Here is an 8,953-nt window from a genome sequence, read left to right on the forward strand (position 1 = left end):
AACCCTGATTTTAAAAGTGCTGAAAGTCCCCTGCTGGCAGCTGCAGCTTCCTCTGCGTAGGTTGGCTCAGTCCCTGCGCAGGTAATAAAGCTCCTAATATTCAAAATTACTTTGTGTCCGGTGAGGCTGATTCTCCTGGGTTACATTTGGAGGCCCCAGCGAGATCACCACGAGGTCCCCTCCCTTTGGGGTAGACCTCAGACTAGGCGAAGGAAGCCTCCATATCCTTCGCCTCAAATTGGCCCTCGATTGGACCACGAGTTTTCGGATCCGTCCCGGGACGTCTGGAGGAGGGAAACACCATCCCTTTCCGTCCGTTGTTCGTCTCCTCGAGGCTGCACCGGGTGTTCCGCAGGTGGGACGCCGCGAACTGCCTCACCCCGTCGGACGTGGACGCTGTCCCCGACTTCTGTTTCGGACCCGCTTGTGGATTCGGCTGGTGAATGAATGTGAAAGTTCTGCTGTCTGTTATTGTCTGTCTTTGTGTTGTTGTTGTTGTGTACTTCTCTTTCCCACAGAATGGGGCGAGCCGACTGGAGGCCGACTGGAAGGCCCGAGCCCTCCGATGCCTGCTGAGTAACCTCTCTGATTTCTTTAGCGCCCCTGTGACCACGGGAGCCAGCAGACCCAGGCTTCCTCAGGACTGTGGGAATCAGAGTGGCCATTGAGTGGCGTAGACTGGCCATCCGAGGGGTCACGTGACCTCTCCTTATTGTTTGCTGTTGGAGCTATGATACACAAGGGCCCACACCCCGACCAACAAGTATATATAGATGTGTGGATAGATATGGCTCATGACAAGCCGGGCTATCTAGGAAAATGCCTTGCACCCCTAGAAATGAAGGGGGAAGAAATGAAAGCCAAAATTGGGGGCCGCACTATTATGCTAGCTGCCCCAGACCAAAAGGGGAATTGCCTCCGGAGCAGCCCTCAAAGGGCTCGAAAAACCCCGGACGAGTCCCCCGCCAGAGCCACGCCCTAAGGACAGGCTCTATCCGGTGTTGCCAGAGGACCCAATCGAGGGGCTACTAGACCCTCCCCTTTATTCACGGGGACCTCCTGAAGCCCCTCGATCAGCCCCTCCCCTGAATTTAGATAGTCCCCCGCATACCCACAAGGCACGCCTTACAGTTAAAGGGAAGGAATCCCAGACTCCTCGTTTCCAATGTTGCCTCTCCGTGAGGTGCCCACAGCCAGGGGCACCTCCAGGAGGCGTTATATCTATGTCCCTTTTTCAACTAATGATTTATGCAATTGGAAACACCAAAACCCCTCCTTTTCGGAGAAGCCCCAAGAATTAATCTCCTTGATGGAGACTATTTTCCGTACCCACCAACCAACATGGGACGATTGTCAACAGATTTTGCAGATGTTATTTACATCAGAAGAGAGAGGGAGAATATATAGGGAAGCGGCAAAAGGCCTTTTAGGGGAAGGGGACACCCAAGCAAGCTGCCAAGAAATAGAGGAACAACTCCTCACACTTCCCCCTAAGTGGGATCCCAACTCCAGTGCAGGGCAGGAAGCCTTATGTCATTATGCCAGTCTCTGGTTAGGGGTCTAAGGGCAGCAGCTAAGAAGCCCACAAACTTCAATAAGATACGTGAAGTTTTACAGGGCAGGGATGAATCTCCGGCAGCCTTCCTAGAAAGACTCTTAGAGGCCTACCGGACCTATTCTCCCTTAGACCCAGAAGCAAATGAGAATAAACATATTGTTAACATAGCTTTTGTCTCCCAGTCGGACCCTGACATCAAAAATAAATTACAAAAGATAGAAGGATTTGAAGGGAAGAATCTTAATGAGTTGTCAGAAATTGCTCTAAAAGTCTTCCAGAATAGGGATGATCCCATAACGGGCCAGACAAAGCAGCTAGCTAAAATTCTACTAGCCGCCCAGGGCGGAAAAATAACTCCACAAGGTCGCTACAAGAATGGACCACAAGGAAACCAAAAAGAAAAGAAAGGAAGGCCTCCCCTTAACAAGGACCAATGTGCCTATTGTAGGAAAGGGGACATTGGAAGAGTGAGTGCCCCAAGGGGATCATGAGCCAAAAGAAGGAGAGGGAACAGGCTAGTAATTCCCCTGGCATCCTCTTTGAGGACCAAGAATGAAGAGGCCGGGGCTCCTACAAACTTGGCCCTCAGGAGCCTAGGGAAACTTTGACACTTGGGGGCCAACCGATTGATTTCCTGGTCGGCACAGGGGCCACTTACTTGGTACTCAAAAAGCCTCATGGACCCCTTTCCTCTGAACGGACCTCCATTGTAGGAGCTACTGGGAAGCCCAAATCCTATCCCTGGACACAGCAGGAATCACTGACCTAGGTAAGGGGACTATAACACACTCCTTCCTAGTCATGCCAGACTGTCCCTACCCTCTCCTTGGAAAGGACCTGCTTCAGAAGCTACAGCCTACTATACCCTTTGCAAATGAAGAATCCACCCTAATTATAAGGGAGACACCACAGACAATTATGGTGTCGGTTCCTATATCAGAGGAATACATACTATATGAAGGGGACCCTGAGAGACCAAATAACCAGAACCTATGAAGGAAATTGCAGGATGAAATTCCAGGTGTATGGGCCGAGACTAACCACCCAGGCTTAGCTGCACACCAACCACCAATAATTGTTCAACTCTTGAGTTCAGCTACCCCTATATGGGTTTGGCAATATCCGATTCCCCAAAAAGCTAAGGTTGGGATTGCTAAGCATATCAGAAGACTATTGCAGGCAGGTAGTCTCCGGTCCTGCCAGTCAGCCTGGAACACACCCTTGTTACCTGTGAAGAAGCCAGGGACAGGAGATTATCGACCTGTTCAGGACTTACGTGAGGTAAATGTTCGGATAGAAACCATACATCCTACTGTGCCTAATCCTTACACCCTTTTGAGCCTCATATCACCCTCCAGGACCTTCTACATGGTCCTGGACCTGAAAGATGCCTTCTTCTCCCTGCCTTTATCACCTTTGAGCCAACCCATCTTCACCTTTGAGTGGACGGATCCTGAGGGGTTGTTTCTGGACAATTGACATGGACTCGCCTGCCACAAGGATTTAAGAACTCTCCAACACTGTTCGATGAAGCTCTCAGCAGAGACCTCCTTGGCTTCCGAGAGAGCCACCCACTGGTAACCCTTCTACAATATGTAGATGACCTCCTTCTCGCAGCCTCTTCCTTGCATGAATGCCTAGAAGCGACACGAGCCATCCTAGAGGAGCTGCAGAAACTGGGTTACCAAGTGTCAGCCAAAAAGGCTCACCTATGCACACAAGAGGCAACCTACCTAGAATACCAACTAAAGGAAGGTACGAGGTCTCTCTTGAACAGCAGAATTGAGGCCGTCCTCCGGATCCCAACTCCAGCTACCAAGAGACAGATATGAGAATTCCTAGGGGCTATTGGATATTGCCTACTATGGATTTTAGGCTTTGCAGAAATAGCAAAACTGCTGTATTCCAGCACTGGGGGAAAGGGCACTGAACTTATTTGGACTGAGACAGAACAAAAGGCATTTGAGGAACTCAAAAGGGCCCTAACCTCAGCTCCAGCCCTAGCCTTACCAGACATTACCAAGCCTTTCCAGCTCTTTGTAGCCGAAGCAAGGGGAATTACAAAGGGAGTTCTAACCCAAATCCTAGGGCCATGGAAAAGACCAGTGGCCTATCTCTCTAAGAGACTTGATCCTGTCGCTTCTGGCTGGCCAAACTGTATGAGAGCCATTGCAGCCACAGCGCTCTTAGTCAGAGAAGCTCAGACATTAACTTTAGGACAGGACCTGCAGACCATAAGGGGCCACATACAGAAGCCCTCTTAAGGAGCCCGCCGGACCGGTGGATCTCAAATGCAAGGGTCATCCAGTATCAGGTTCTACTCCTAAACCCACCACACATAACTTTCTCCAAGGTCTCAGTCCTGAACCCAGCCACCCTCATGTCAGATGATGACCCCGAGGAGCCACTGCACGATTGTTCTGAGATCCTAGACACCCTTACGGGGTCCATACCAGACCTCACTGACATCCGCTCCTTGAGGCTGAACTTGAACTATTCACAGATGGCAGCAGCTATCTGAAAGAAGGGGTCAGACTAGCGGGGGCAGCAATCACCACTCAGACAGACATTATTTGGGCACAGGCCCTACCACAAGGAACTTCTGCCCAATGGGCTGAACTAATTGCTCTGACACAAGCTTTAAGATAGGCAAGAGGAAAGACAGCAGACATCTATACTGACAGCCGCTACGCTTTTGCAATGGCTCATATTCATGGTTCCCTCTACCAAGAGAGGGGTCTCCTTACCTCCTCTGGCAAGAAAATCAAAAATAAGGAAGAAATCCTAGCCCTATTAGAAGCCATCTTGCTCCCAAAGAGGGTAGCAATCATGCATTGCAAAGGGCACCAGAAAGGGAATGACCCCATCACGAAGGGAAACTCCCTAGCTGACCAAGCAGCAAGGGACATAGCCACAAGAACAGCGGGGCCCCTTGACATACTTCCTCTGCTCCCACAAAGGGAACTACCAAAGCAACCTAACTATACTCCAGAAGAGGTTGAATTAGGGAACAGACTAAATTGTACAAAAGGGCCCCACGCCTGGCTACAACTACAAGACCAATGCCTGCTGCTACCAAAGGCGCTTGGATTAGACCTACTGCGCTCCCTGCACGGGAGCACCCATCTTGGAACTTCAAAATTAACGACCCTCCTAAATGGACATTTCTACATACCAGACTTAAAACTGATGGCTTATTCGTCTGTCGCTAGATGCTTGGCCTGCGCCAAAGTAAACGCGGGCCCACCCATACCCCCAGCCTTGGGGACCCATGAACGCAGACGAGAACCTGGAGAAAATTGGGAATTAGACTTCACTGACATGACATCAGAAAAATTTAACTACAAATATTTACTTGTCTTTATTGATACCTATTTGGGAGGGACTGAAGCATTCCCCACAAAAGGGGAATCTGCTCATATCGTCATCAGGCATCTACTCTCTGGGATCACCCCTCGATTTGGCCTTCCCTTAGCACTGGGGCCTGACAATGGTCAGGTATTCATTGTCAAAATATCTCAATAACTAGCAAAAGCCTTAGGGATAGATTAAAAATTACATTGTATTTATAGGCCTCAGAGCTCAGGACAAATAGAAAGAATGAATAGGACTCTAAAGGAAACTTTAAGCTACACTCAGAGACAGGCAAAAATTGGTTAAATCTCTTGCCCTTTGCATCATTGTGCACCTGCTGCTCACCTTATCTAAAGAAACTTACCCCATTTGAAATTATATTTGGGAGACCCCCCACCCATTTTACCTAAGCCTAGTTCTGAACAGCTTGCTGAATTTCATAACCGAGATCTCTTAAAGTCCTTACAGGCTATTCAATTCCTTCGAGACGAGACTTAACAGCTCCTTCAAAGACCTGAAGGACAACCTCTGCCATCCCCGACTCAGAAGTACAACCCAGGGGACTGGGTTTGACTAAAGAGACACTACCCTGAGAACCTTGAGCCCCTGTGGGATGGACCATACTTAGTCATCATATCTACTTCAACTGCTGTAAAGGTTTCAGGGAAAAGGTATTGGATTCACCATACTCAGGTAAAACCAGCTACCCCTGACTAAGTTCCTGAAAAATGGATGACAATATGACAGGAGGACACCCTAAAACTAAAATTAATCAGGCCCTCTGTTTCCTCCTCTTCCTCTACCCCTTTCTAACAAGCGCCCAGGGTAACCCATTCAGTAAGTCCAAATGGGTAATCATGAGAACTATAGATAGAACTGTCATCTCCTCCAATGAGACATACGGGGAGGATCCTACCCTCTCCTTTGACCTAGCTTGCCTGTTTGGAGGTGACATCTGCATAGACCTCGGACTAAAGAATAGGGGAGGACTATACCTATCTGACCTAGGCACAGACAGAACAATATGTAACCCCCTCTTCACTATGCAACTCCTCTGGAAAACGCCACATTATACCTGTCCCGAACCCCCACCCCCACCCCCAGTCTGTCCTGTGTCCTGTGGAACAGCGGCCGACTATTACTGCAGATGTGAAACTTTAGTTTTAGGCTGGAGTCCAGGGAGAAGAAACTACCCTCTAATATGCCTCCACAGGCATACCACCCCCCAACCTGAAAAATGTAACCTGACCACCGTAACTATTCTAAGTCTGTTTGACTCTAGCGGGAATACAGGAAAAACTTGGGGACTAAGGCTTTATTTATCAGGTGAAGACACTGGGACTTTGCTCACCATTCAGAAAATTTATAAGCGGCCTACGCTCTCTATAGGCCCAAATCCAGTTCTCAACTTCAACCTTCGAAAACCCACAACCCCCACCCCAAATCGGGATACCTTTAACTCTCTTACTACACGACCCAGCCTTCCCAAACAGGCTCGAAGATCTCCACCCAGACCCGAGGCTCCCGAGAGCTCTATATTTAGGACTCTAGACTCAATTTTCTCCCTAATGAACAAAACCTCTCCAAATACCACAGCTGACTGTTGGCTTTGTCTGGATCCCACACCCCCATATTACATGGGGATCACTGCTAATATTTCTTTTGGAGACTCTTCAGATCAACTCAGGAATCTCTCTCTCTATGCAAAGACCAACCTGAACCTAACCCAGACCATCTGTGGACCCCATCCTCGACTCACCCTCAGAGACCTTTGGGGCCCTGGAACCTGCATCACCACAAATCCGGACCGTGTCGGATCCTCACCCTACCAAAACAACGATCCTACTCCAATTGTCCTCAACCGAGGCGATGATGACAACCCACCCTGGGTCATAATAACACCTGGAGGGACTTGGTTTGCATACACCTCTGGACTGACCCACTGCCTAACACCCTCATTAGACCCCTCAGAAATTTGCATCTTAACCTACATCATCCCACAGGTCTACTTATATGCAGGACCTTCCGGGACAGAACATGTCCTAGCCCCTGAGGAAAATTCTCGATTACATAAGAGGAGCCCCCTTCTTATCCCCCTCTTAGCAGGGTTTACTGTTGCTGGTTCTGCTGCAACTAGTGCGGCAGCGCTCATCACCAGGCAGACTGATATTAAGTGGCTCTCTACCCAATTCACTAAGGATAGCCAGCTTCTCCAGGACCAGGTAAAAGAACTAGAAAAAGGCCTTAGATTCCCTTGCTGAGGTAGCACTCCAGAACCGAAGGGGACTAAACCTCCCCTTCCTCCAGCAGAGCGGCTTATGTGCAGCACTAGGGGAAGCTTGCGGTTTTTATGCCAATAGATCAGGAATCATCAGAGAGAATATTCAGGTTCTTAGAAAGCGCCTCGCAGAACGGGCTAGAAGCGAAGAGGCCTCTAGGTTCAAAGACCTCTGTAACTGGTTCCCCTGGCTCACTACTCTTCTCTCTGCCCTAGCAGGCCCCATTCATACTCCTATTTCTAGGACTGACATGTGGACCTATAATTATAAACAAATTAATAGCTTTCATAAGAGGGAGGGTCCAATTTGTCAAATTATTGGTCCTAGCCTCTCATTACCAAAGGTTGCCATTAGACGAACAACAGGAATCAAAGATTTGATCTGTACATAAGACCAATGGGGAATGTTATAGAAGGCTTTAGCCCCATAAAAATTAACCGGAGTTTGACCTTCACTGGGAATTTGAAAAGCAACATCCTTCAGAAAAAGGGAGGACAGAAACGGCCCCAAGGCCAGAGTGTCCTGCATGCTCTGTAAATAAACTGATAGGGAGAAACTGAAGCTCCCTTTACCCCATAAAACCATAACTGTTAAAAATATATGTATCGCACCTGGCTAACCGCTGATATCTGTCTCTGTCACAAGCTTGCTAGCTGGTATTGTTTAACCCTGATTATAAAAGGGCTGAAAGTCTGCGGCTGGCGGCTGCAGCTTCCTCTGCGTAGGTTGGCTCAGTCCCTGCGCAGGTAATAAAGCTCCTAATATTCAAAACTACTTTGTGTCCGAGTGAGGTTGATTCTCCTGGGTTACAACAATAGGCTCAAAAATATTTATTTATTTATTTTTTAATGTTTTTGTTTTTGCATTTTATTTTTTTATTGAGTTTATTGGGGTGACATTGGCTAAGAAAACCATACAGGTTTCAAGAGTACAACTCAACAGAACATCATCTGCTCACTGCATCGTGTGCTCATCTCCCTGAGCAGTCTCTTGCTGTTCCTTTTTCCCGACATTACACATTTTAAAAATGCTTATTTGCAAGTAAGGATTGACCAGCTGGAAAATACTAATTTTGAGAACTACCTTCTTTGGAAAAGTAGTAATCTAACAATTAATGCAATGGTGGGGAGTTTAAAATGCAAACCTTCTCTCAGGAATTCTGGGTTCATGAGAGTCCCTTGCAAGAAATAATGATGGAAACTTTATGGCTGATAGTCCAGCTAAAGAGATTGCACACCTGTTTTAGAATGGAAAAGAACAAGACTGGAGAGAGCAAGAAGGTGAATTTGCCAGCGACCTTGGTTTGGGTGGAGAGGAACAGCCGTGGGAAGCTGGGCAATGACCTGGACCACATAGTGTTTGTGAAAGGAGGCAGATTGCTCAGTGCAGCTATAATTATAAAAACTGCTAAGCCATTTAAGGTTGCCTCAAAGATCTATGAGCCCTAGGAAGGCAAAACTTTCAGCATTTAGAAGAAGCAACGAATGATGGTAGGGAGGGTCACACGGCAAGGCAAGTGGTGACAAGAGAAGTCCAGTGGTGTGGCTTTCTCCAAAACTTCCATAAGGAGCAATAGGACCCAGCACTCAGCACATAAATGCAAAACTCCCATAGAACCTGGAGGAGTCATCTGGAAGCAGAATTCTAGAAACTAGCCTGGTTAGGAGACTAAAATAGAAAGCAATTGTTGTTACTGAAGCTTTGATTTTTCTGAGTTGCTATGTTCTGAGAAAAATATGTTCATAGGTATGTAAAACATTGC

The sequence above is a fragment of the Molossus molossus genome, unplaced genomic scaffold (assembly GCF_014108415.1).
Source record: "Molossus molossus isolate mMolMol1 unplaced genomic scaffold, mMolMol1.p scaffold_m16_p_8, whole genome shotgun sequence".
Lineage (NCBI taxonomy): Eukaryota > Metazoa > Chordata > Mammalia > Chiroptera > Molossidae > Molossus > Molossus molossus.